This window comes from Pseudorca crassidens, chromosome 9 (assembly GCF_039906515.1).
Source record: "Pseudorca crassidens isolate mPseCra1 chromosome 9, mPseCra1.hap1, whole genome shotgun sequence".
NCBI classification, from domain to species: domain Eukaryota; kingdom Metazoa; phylum Chordata; class Mammalia; order Artiodactyla; family Delphinidae; genus Pseudorca; species Pseudorca crassidens.
In genome coordinates, this window is record NC_090304.1 from 65422709 (window position 1) to 65434147 (window position 11439).

The 11439-nt window shown below is 39.0% G+C and overlaps 1 pseudogene; it reads right to left on the reverse strand.

The window, feature by feature from the left end:
* Positions 1–9673: 9673 nt before the first annotated feature.
* On the reverse strand, positions 9674–10268 carry LOC137231146 (protein Wnt-9a pseudogene; annotated as a pseudogene).
* Positions 10269–11439: the final 1171 nt, after the last annotated feature.

Here is an 11439-nt window from a genome sequence, read left to right on the forward strand (position 1 = left end):
TTTGCTGAATTTGAATGGAATATTCTCTATATATCAATTAGCTACATCTGATATGTTTCATTTAAGTCAATATTTCTTGTTGACTTTCTGTCTTGATGATCTACCCATTGATGTAAGTGGGGTGTTAAAGTTCCCTATTATTGTGTTGCTGTCAATTTCTCCCTTGGGTCTGTTAATAATTACTTGATGTATTTTGGTACTCCTATGTTAGGTACATATCTAAGTATTACATCTTCTTGGTGAATTGTCTCCTTTATCATTATATGAAGTCCACCTTTATCTTGTTACCTTTTTTGGCTTTAAGTCTATTTTGTCTGATATGTGTAGGGCTACCCCTGCTTTCTTTTGCCTGCCATTTTCTTGGAGTATCATTTTCCATCCCTTCACTTTGAGGCTACGTTTGTGTTTAGGGCTAGATGAGTCTCCTGAAGGCTGCATATAGGTGGGTATTGTTTTTTAATCCATCCAGCCATTCTGTGTCTCTTGATTGATGAAATCAATCCATTTGCTTAGGGTTGTTATTGGCAGATAAGTACTCAGTACTGCTATTTTATCTTCTGTTTTTCGATTGCTCTATCTCCATTGTTTCTTTTTCTTTGTGTTTCTATCGTTTCAGTTTTGTGATTTTCTATGATGTTCTTCTAAGTTTTCTCTCTTTTTAATGTTTCATGTCTCTGCTCTACATTTACATTTTGTGGTTTATGTATGTTACCTTTAGGTTTGTATAAAGCATCTCACACATAATACAGTCTTTTTTTCTGCTGATAGCATCTTATCTTTATTTGCCTATATGGGTTCGTCCTTTTCCTCCTCCCCTTTTATACTTTTGTTGTCTCAACTTATCCGTTTTTATGTTGTGAGTTCATTATCATATTGAAGTAGCTATGGTTATTTTTGCTTGTTTTTTTCCCCTTCATAACTTTTATGCTATAATTAGGTATTTAACAACCTATTCTGAGAGTTGAAACTTTCTGAGTCTATTTACCACCTTACTCAAAGTTTTCTGTACTTTTACCTTTTCTTTTCAGGTAGAAGAGCTCTCTTCAACATTTCTTGTAAGGCAGGTCTAGTTGTGATGAATTCCTTCATCTTCTGTTTGTCTGAGTAAGCCTTTATTTATACTTCATATCTATAATTTTTCTGGATAGAGTATTCTTGGCTGACAGTTTTTATCTTTCAATATTTTGAGTATGTCATTCCACTCTCCCCTGAAATCTGCTCATAGTCTGCTGGGGGTTCCTTTGTAGGTTACTGTCATTTTTTCCCCTGGCTACCTTCAAAATTTTTTCTTTATCATTGACTTTTGACAGTTCATAATAATGTGTTTTGGAGAAGGTCTTTTTGCATTGAGACAATTAGGTGTTCTCTTAGCTTTGTGGACTTGTATGTCCAGTTCTTTCCCCATGTTTGGGAAGTTCGCAGCTATTACTTTTTAAAATAAAATCACTGGGCTTCCCTGGTGGCGCAGTGGTTGAGAGTCCACCTGCCGATGCAGGGGACATGGGTTCGTACCCCAGTCCGGGAAGATCCCACATGCCGCGGAGCAGCTAGGCCCGTGAGCCATGGCTGCTGAGCCTGCGCATCCAGAGCCTGTGCTCCACAACGGGAGAGGCCACAACAGTGAGAGGCCCGCATACCTCAAAAAATAATAATAATAATAATATAAATAAATAAAATAAAATAAAATCACTGCTCCCTTCTCCCTCTCTTTTACTTCTGGGATACTCATTATCCTTATTTTGCTTTTCCTGATGGAGTCAGATAGTTCTCATAGAATTTCTTCATTTTGAAAAATCTTCTCTCCTCTTCTACCTGAATCATTTCTAGATTTCTATTTTGAGTTTGCTAATTCTCTCTTCCATATGGTCTGCTCTATTTCCAATGCTTTCTATTGCATTCTTCACCTGATTTGAGTTCTTCAGCTCCAAATTTTCTGTTTGGTTTTTTTATAGTTTCAATCTCTTTCATAAAGTATTCCTTTTGTTCACTAATTTCATTGCTGAGCTCATTAAACTACCTTTCTGAGTTTTCTTATAACTTGTTGAGGTTTTTTTTCATGACAACTATTTTTTAATTCTCTTTCAGATCACAAACTTCCTTGACTTTAAGTTTGGTTTCTGGAGAATTGTCATTTTCTTTTTGTGATACCATGTTACCACTGTTTTTCATGGTGCTTAATGAGTTGTTCCTCTGCTGGTGGACTGTCCATTACTCCTTACTTTGCAAGTCACATATTTGATAAAGACTCCATCAAGAATACCTAAAGAATTCTTCTTTTCATTTAATGTCTTTGCTGGTTTGGATACCACAACAACGCTGGACTTACTGATCCTAAAGAACCAGCTTTCGGTTTCATTAATTTTCTCTATTGTTTTTCTGTTCTCCATTTAACTGATATTAGTTTTGACAGTTATTACTTTCTTTCTTCTACTTATTTTGGGTTTAATTTTCTATCATTTTTCCAATTCTTTAAGTTGGAAGGTGAGGTCAGTGATTTGAGACTTTTCCTCTACTCTACCATGGGCATTCAGTACTATAACATTTCCCATAAGTACTCCTTTGGGGCATCCCCAAATTTTGAAATGTTGTGTTTTCATTTTCATTCAGTTCAAAACACTTTGGCATTTCCCTTTAGGTTTTTTTCTTTGACTTACTTAGAAGTGTATATTTTTTAGTTTTCAAATATCTGTGGATTTTCCAGCTATCTTTTTATTATTGATTTCTAATTTAGTTCCATCAAGGTTAAATATTTTGAAGGACATAAATCTTTTAAGTATATTAGCACTTGCTTTATAGCCAGAATATATTCTATCTAGGTAAATGTTTCATCTCTACTTGAAAATAATACATATTCTGCTGTTGTTGGGTGGAGTGTTCTATAACTGTCAAGTAGTTCAAGTTGGTTTATAGTATTTTTCAAGTCTGTTATATCCCTACTGATTTTGTCTAGTAGTTCTACCAATTATTCATGGGAAAGTGTGGAAATGTCCAATTTTAACTGTGCATTTTTTATTTCTCCTTGCAATTTTATCAGTTTTATTTTTTGCCAAGAATTCTGAAGTTCTGTTATTAAGTGCATAAGCATTTGGGACTGCTATATACCATTAGATTGACTGACTCCCATTACATTATAAAATGAATCCCTATATCCCTGGTAATATTCTTTGCTATGAATTATTTGATATTAATATAGTCACTCTAGCTTTCTCTGATTAGTGGTGGTCTAGTATGTCTGTCCCTCTGTTTCACTTTTAAACTTTTTTCGTCTTTACAATTAAAGTGGGCTGCTTGAGGCAATGTATAACTGAACCTTGTTTTCTTTTGTTTTTAAAATCCAGTCTGTCAATTGCTGACTTTTAATTTTGGGGTTAACACACTTACGTTTCATGTGATTATTGATGTGGCTGAGTTTAAATTTACCACCTTGCTGTTTGTTTTTTTCATTTACCCCAATTGTCCTTTTTCCTTTGTTCCTGCCTTCTCTGGGGTTAACTGGGGTTTTTATTTTTTATTTTTTTATGATTCCAGGTTTTTCTTCTTGTTGCCTTATTAGCTATAATTCTGTTGAGTCCTTTCAGTGGTTGCTTTAGGGTACATAGTATACATCTTTCACTTCATAGTCTATGCTTAAGTGATATACTACTTCACCTATAATAAAAGAAACTTATAACAGCATGTTTCCATTTTTCCTTCCCAACCAGTTATATTGCTGCCACACATTTTACTTTTGCATATGCTATAGCTCCACAGTATATTATCATTTTTGCTTTAAACGTTTTATGGTTTCTTAAATATACTTAAATAATATGTAAATTACCATTACATTTACTTATTAGTTGTCATTTCTGGTGACTGGCAATCCTTTGTATAGATACAGCTATCTATCTGATATCATTGTCCTTCTGCTTGAAGGATCTCCTTTAAGATTCCTTATTGTGTAGGTCTTCTAATAACAGGATCTTTCTGCTTTTCCTCATCTGAAAATGTGTTCATTTTGTCTTTGTTTTTGAAAGATATTTTCACTGGGTAGAAAATTGTGGGTTCACAGTTTTTCTTTTCTTTCCATACTTTAACAATTCAATTACATTTCTTGAAGCTTCTGGAGTTTTTGTTTGTTTGTTTGTTTTTCTGTCAAGAAATTTAGTGGGATCCTTCTCTTTATTTCCTTGTATATAATTTATCTTTTGTTCAGTGTCTACTTCTCAGATTTCCTCTGTATCATTCATTTTAAACAATTTGATTATCACATTCCCTGGTGAAAGTTTCCTCATGTTTTTTGTGCCTGAGGTTTGTTGAGCTTCTTGGATATGTGGGTAACAATTTTTATAAAGTTGGAAAATTTATAGTCATTATTTCTTCAAATGTTTTCTTCCCTCCAGGGACACTAATTTTATGCAACTGTCTCCCCTGCCCCCATTAGCTAATGCACCATTCTATTTTCTTTTTCTCAACCTTTTCCTCTGTGTGTTTCAATCTGGATAGTTTCAATTGCTATGTAATCAAATTCACTAATGAAAAAAAAAATTCACTAATGATCTTTTCTTATGCAATATCCATTGGCCATTAACTCCATCCAGTGTGTTTACATCTCAAACACTGAGGCATTGCAGATTTCAGCAGTAGAGGTTTGCTTTTGATGTTTAAGATGTTCAATCCTTCTTTTAGCTACTTGAACTTGTGGAATGAAATTATATTAACTGTTTTAATGTCCTTGTCTACTAATCTATTATCCGTACCACTTCTGTGTTGGTTTCAATTGATATTTCTTCTCATTATGTTTTATTTCCCTGTTTTTTTTTGCATGCTGATAATTATTTATAGGATGCTAGATATTGTGGATTTGACCTTGTCAGGAGCTAGATATTTTTCTCTTCCTAAACAGAATCTTGAGTTTTTTCTGGGTCATGGTTAAAGTCACTTCAAATAGCTGGATCCTTTCAGATCTTGCTTTTAGGGCTTGTTAGATGGAGTCCAAGAAGTGTTTAATCTTGGGCTAATTTTTTACTGTTATCAAGCTAAGACCATTCATTGTTCTTTAACTAATATCCTTTGAATTATGAGGCTTTTCCACTCTGGATGATGTCACTCTTCACAGCCCTATGTGAGGTTTAGGCACTAATTCCTATTATCTTTTTAGGTATTATCTTAGTGCTCTGGCCTGGATAGTTTCTCATCTGTGTGCACTGATTAGTAATCAGCTGAACCCTCCTGTGGATCCTTCTGCAGATCTCTGCAGTTTCCGTTCCATGCAGCTCAATCCTCTCTAGTAGTCCGCTCTGCAAATTCTTGTCAGCCTTGCTTTCCCAGACTCCTAGCTCCACCTTCACACATCAGGGAAATTGTTGCCTGGCTTTCCCCCTCCCCTGTATCATTACCTGAATACTCTCTCAAGATAGAAAGCTAGAGCAATGATAGGGCTAATCTCATTTGTTCCCTGGCTTTCATGGCTCACTCCCCTTCATTGCCAGATACCTCCCCCTCAGAACTGTTGTCTCCTATATTTTGTCTTTTTTTCTTTTTAGTTTTTTATTTGAGGCTAAATCTAGTTCTTGTTACTCTACCTTGTTTGGAAGAGTAATCTATAAATCCCTTAACACTTTTTAACATCATATTTCCAGTACTACTAATTGATAAAAGTTTCCAGAGAGGATGATATCTATTTGCTATCCCAAAATGGCCTCTCATTTCTCATCTTAAAAATCATCTTGTTCCCAAAGCCAAGGCAAGGTTAAGCATGCTTCTCAGGTTCTGCTTTAACATAGTGTTATAACACATACACACACACAAACACACACACACACACACATATATATATATAATGCTGTGTAACAGAGTAGTGGTATAATATATTTTATATATATACATATATACTCTTTCTGTACTATACATGCCTTTTGCCTTTTTTCCTACATCCTCGGGCCATAGTACATGCCTACACATAGTAAGCCCTCAGTAAATATTTGTATGAATGATTGAATAAAAATATCGGTTAGCAGATGTTTCTTTTTCTCAGACGGCAGAGAGCTTACTACCTCACTATAAATTCCATTTTTGAAGCAGCACTTTCAATAAAAACTACTGAAGAGATAACCTAGTCCTGAGGCCACTGAAGCACATGAGCACAGGGCTGAATCTGAGGGAAGTCAGGATGCTGCCAGCCATGAGGAAGGACCAAGACAACCAAGGGTATCTGCTACTTCAGACACGCATTCTCAAAAGCACCTGTATCCTCTGCTCTGGAGAGAATGTCTTAAACATTTTAAACAATGTTTTAGACTAGTATCATGACAGTATCTAACTTGCATGACTGTAAATATTTCCAGAACACAATAAACTTCACTTCCATGCCAAGATGCTTCAGGCAGTGTGTCACTTTAGATGGTAATTATAGTGCATTAGGGAGACAGATTGTGAAGCCTCAAAAGTGGAAAGAATATACTGGTAAATCTGTCATCCACCGCCACAGCACATACCCTCTAAAAAGGAGAATTCTATTATTTCTGGGATCATCTTCATTTCACATTTATTATTCTTTTTTGAAAAGCTACCTATTTTAAATATTTAGGTACAGGAAACTCCTAGGGGGCAAGTACTTGCCTTAATCATAGAGATTTCTTGCTTTTCCCACTTTTTCACTCTTTCGTGGAGTGTTTTTAAATATATAATCTCCCTACTTATACCTTTTCACCCTTTTGTTAAAATGCAAGTCTTAATTGCCTTGTCATATTCTTATTAGACAAATCATTCAAGTTTTCTGAGTCTCAAGATAATTGTGTCTACCATACAGAGATTTCTTTCACTCTTAGAAGGAAGGAGCAAAAATTCTTTGTACACTACAAGCCACTGAGCAAATTTTCAATATAAGATTTGAGGTATATGAAAATGTGGTGGCTATTCATCTTTTTAGCCCAATAACCTTATATAGTGGCTGAATCATGGTCATGTTCAGTACATAGTTTAAAGGAATAGAGAAAAGCAGGAAGGAAGGATGATGGATGGGACAGAAGGAGAAAATGAAGGGAGGGAGGGAAAAGAGAGGGAGCAGGAGAGAAAATGAGAAGAAAGGAAGGGAGGGAGGGAGGGAAAAATAAGGGAGACTGGAGAGAGAGAAATAAACAGAGGAAGGGGGGGATGAAAGGAGGGATGGGAGAAAAAGGGAAGAGAGGAAAAATCATGAATACTATGTGATTGGTTGACTAATTTTGACTTTGACCTGTATTATTAAAACAACTGATCACTGCTATAGCTGTTTCCCTCCTAGACAACGTAAATAAATAACAAAAAAAGTGAGTAATCTTACATGAAATTTAGACACGGTAGCCTTATGCTAGGAAGATGGAAGTAATAATATTTGCTAATATTTACTATGTAAATTAGCATTAATATTATTGCCTTTGATGATGAAACTGAAGGAGAGGCTGACATTCCCAAATGTTGTAGCTAAGTTTAAACCCTAGAGAAAGAGATTCACTCATCAAGGGGATTGTCCTTTCTCCACTTTCCAGAGTATTTATTCAGGAAACAGCAGGGTACTTTAAAAATCTTCTCAGATTCTGATTCTTGAGTTAGAAATAATTTCTTCATTTATTTTGCCCTTAAGGATAAGCTTAACTCATTAGCGGAGGCACATTAACAAGAAAAGAGAATATAAGGTATTTGGATCTTGCTCCAGTCAACAAAAATCAATTAATTCTCTGTGTGTGTGTGTGTGTGTGTGTGTGTGTGTGTGTGTGGTTTGTGGTGGTGGTGGCTTTTTGGCAGCCTAAAGAAGGTAAGTTTTTAAAAGATGGCAATAATATTTCTCATGCAAACCAATAATTCTGCTGTTGTAACAGGAAAGAGGTGACTTGGTGCCACAGATGCATTTGATGATAGCATTAATAATCATTGCTACCATTAATTAAGCTTCTGCTTTGAGGAAATCGCTGCACAGCTGCCATCTCATTTAATTCTCCTGGTGACACTGTGAAGTTAGCATTTGTATCACAGTTTTGGAGTTGAGGAATCATAGCCTCAGAGGAAATAGTAAACCGCTTCTCATTACGTCCACCTCCCCAGGTCAGAGAGTGACTGAAGATCAGAGATATGCAAAAGAAAAAACAAAACATCTCAAGGCCTTCTTTCATCCCAGTGGACAAAACAAAAAGAGCTAAGGGTAAATATACACACACTTTCATTCTAAATGAGATGCCTGACATTGCTGTAAATTCTTTGGTAATGTATTTTAATTAATCCTCTGACACCGATACAGAGGATTATACTGCTTTACTTATTTGACTGATGAGAAAAGGAAAGCTTGGGAGGTTAAATTGCCCAGTTCCCTGGCAAGTGACAGAACATGTATCTGAATTCAAAATACACATGGCTGTGCCCTTTTTTCTTGTCACATTGACCTTCACTGCTCCACAAACACATGCAGAACACCTGCTGAGTGAAAACACTTTGCAAGTGCAGGGCACTTAAAGCCATACAAAGATAAAAAAGACATAGACTTGAACTCAAAGAGCAAACTCCAATCACATAGAAAATATCTCCGCTGGAATAACATTTACGAGGAAATGTGAAATGGTTTGCAAAATAGTCTTCTGAAGTCATAAATTGGAACATTAACTGGTGGCCCTTTTCCTGTTGGGCAAATCTCTCACAGAAAGTGGGCCTTGACAGCACTGTGCTGGGAGATGAGCTTATTAACACGGTGTGTCCACAGCCAAGGGACATTCCCTCTACTTCACCAGGCAACAGATTTTTGAGAGATGAAGGCAAGCCCTTCCTCTATCTTGGAGGGAAAAAAGATTTTACCTATATGCTCTCAGATAATGCTTATCATAGCTCTGTGGAAGGAAAATTTATTCTCTCTTACCACTGAGGCAACAAAGCTTTATAAAGGTCAAGGGATCACCTTGTGTCAAATGGGTAGTAAGTGGTCCAGGCAGGGTTCAAACCAATGTCTACCTTACTCCAAAGAACTGATTTTTCCTATGCACCACCCTGCCCTCCTTATGCATACAAATGTATATATAAACATATGTGCATGTATGCATAAGTGTATGTACATGTATACATATGTATATGCGTGTGCATGTATGACAAATGAACATCTTTTGATCCTGAAGGCTGATTAAAAAGTATCTTCCAACTTTATTGACGTATAATTACAAAATTATGTTATTTAAAGTGTATAACATGATGATTTGATATACATGTATATCCTGAAAGGATTTCCCCATTTAGTTAATTAACACATCCATCAACCTCACATATTTACCTTTTTTTCTTTTTTTTGGTGAGAAAATTTAAGTTCTACTCTCTCAGCAAATTTCAATTATGTGATAACAGTGTTGTTAACTATACCAAGGTTTTACATTTGTCTTTCTTGTCTCCTGGTGGTCTCCCCAGGATCTTATTTTTAACCTGTGGTTATGGTTATAGAAAACGTGGAGAGGAGAGGGGGCAAATGTTTTATAACGACCTATGGATCAGTACTGCGGGCTACTTCAGAGCTGGCACAGAGACAGAGGCTCCCCCCTCCTCCCAGACCCCCCCTCCCCCTCCCCACTTCCCCTTTCTGCCACCGAAGCCCCTCTCTCCCGCCGAGCGCCCGGCCCCGCCCCGTGCACTACCGGAGCCTCACTCCACCTTCTCTTCCCCTGCCGCCGCCCCGCCCCACTTGCCTTCACAACCAGGAGGTTGCGGTGGAAGTCCACGGGGGTTCGCAGAGCCTTGCTCCACCGCCAGCCCAGGAACTCTCTGATGAATTTGCTGCTTCATTTGAGGTTGTCCCTCCAACGGCCCCACTGCCAGGCCTCCCGGTTTTCTGCAGGTCCGGGCCTCCGGCGCGCCAGCTCTCCCTGAGGCCTGCGCTGCATGCCTTGGCCAGTATGTGCCTCAGGCACACCCGGGGAGGCGGTGTATAGGAAGGCAGTCTCCTTGAAGCCTCACTTGGGGAGGCTGGCCCTGGGGCGGCCCTCCAAGGTGCAGTTACAACGCAAGAACCGGAACGGGTTCCAGCACTCAAGTGCGCTCACGTAGACTGAGCACCAGCATCACCGCCACGCCCCCCGGCGGCACAAGCACCACCGCTTCCGCTCCAGCTTCAGCCAATCACAGGCTTTGTAGTGCGCCTGGGCGGCCGCCTCCAGCTCCAGGGTGAGCTGGAAGATGTTCAGGGCCTCGGTGTTTATCAGCCCTAGGCGACCAGGAGGCGCGGCGCAGTGAGCGCAGGTGTCAGCACGAAGGCCGCGGCCAGCCAGGGCACCAGCGGGGCCCATTCAGCAACTTGCTGCGCACTGGCAGCAGCGCATCATGCTCCTGGCCCCAAGGCACAGCTCAAGGGAGGGAAAGTGCTGCTTTTCATTTACGCACAAGCATGGGCACCCTGGGTGGTGGATGAGATGGACTGAGGAGAGATGTGCTAAGGAGGTAGGGATGGTGACGTCCTGAGCAAAGGAAAGTCGAGAGGGCCTGCTGTTGGTGACAACTCATCTCTCCCACAGGGAACACTGGAAAACCAGAAAAAGGAGATGCAACTCCTGCCTCGACAAGTCACCATACCTGGCTTCCCTATATATCCAAGATCCCAGTGCACTGAAAAGGTAATATTGAGTTCAGATTGTACCTCTTAACTGGTACCTCTTAACTTGAAGCCTAGCTTTCAAAGGCTTAATTTAAATACCAACTCATCTCTAGTTACCCTCACCTCACTGGTAACACCAGGAACTTTTTTTTTTTTTTTTTTTTTTTTTTTTTTTGCGGTTCGCGGGCCTCTCACTGTTGCGGCCTCTCCCGTTGCGGAGCACAGGCTCCGGACACGCAGGCTCAGCGGCCATGGCTCACGGGCCCAGCCTCTCCGCGGCATGTGGGATCTTTCCAGACCGGGGCACGAACCTGTGTCCCCTGCATCGGCAGGCGGACTCTCAACCACTGCGCCACCAGGGAAGCCCGGAACTTATTTTTTATACAGGAACTTATTTTTATACTTACTAAGTGGCTACCATGCACCAGACACTAGATGTATTTGTTCATTCCTCTGTGTTTCCATTTTGTGACGTTCATCACTGTTGTGTTGCTCTATGATTATTTTTCTAAATATCTGTATTATGAACTGACAAGGACAGACTCTGATCTACTTGGTATTCTCATCTTTTAGCACAGTCTAGGCATAGAATAAGTGTATAGTAAATATTTGTTTACAAAGGCATCCAGAGAAGGGACCAAGTAGAGATCATCTTGGCTAGTGAATCAGAGGCGGAGTTGATCAGTCTATGAGTCCCAAGGGGTAGTCTTACATTCCATGGAGGGAACCAGTGGGTAAATGTTACTGGTAGCAGATGACTGTATTAAGGAAGGTCATAGTTCTTCCTATTAAGTTATTCCATTGCAGGATGGCCTATCTCTACAAGTAATCACTTCCTATCACTAGTGTTCAAGAAAAGTTTAATG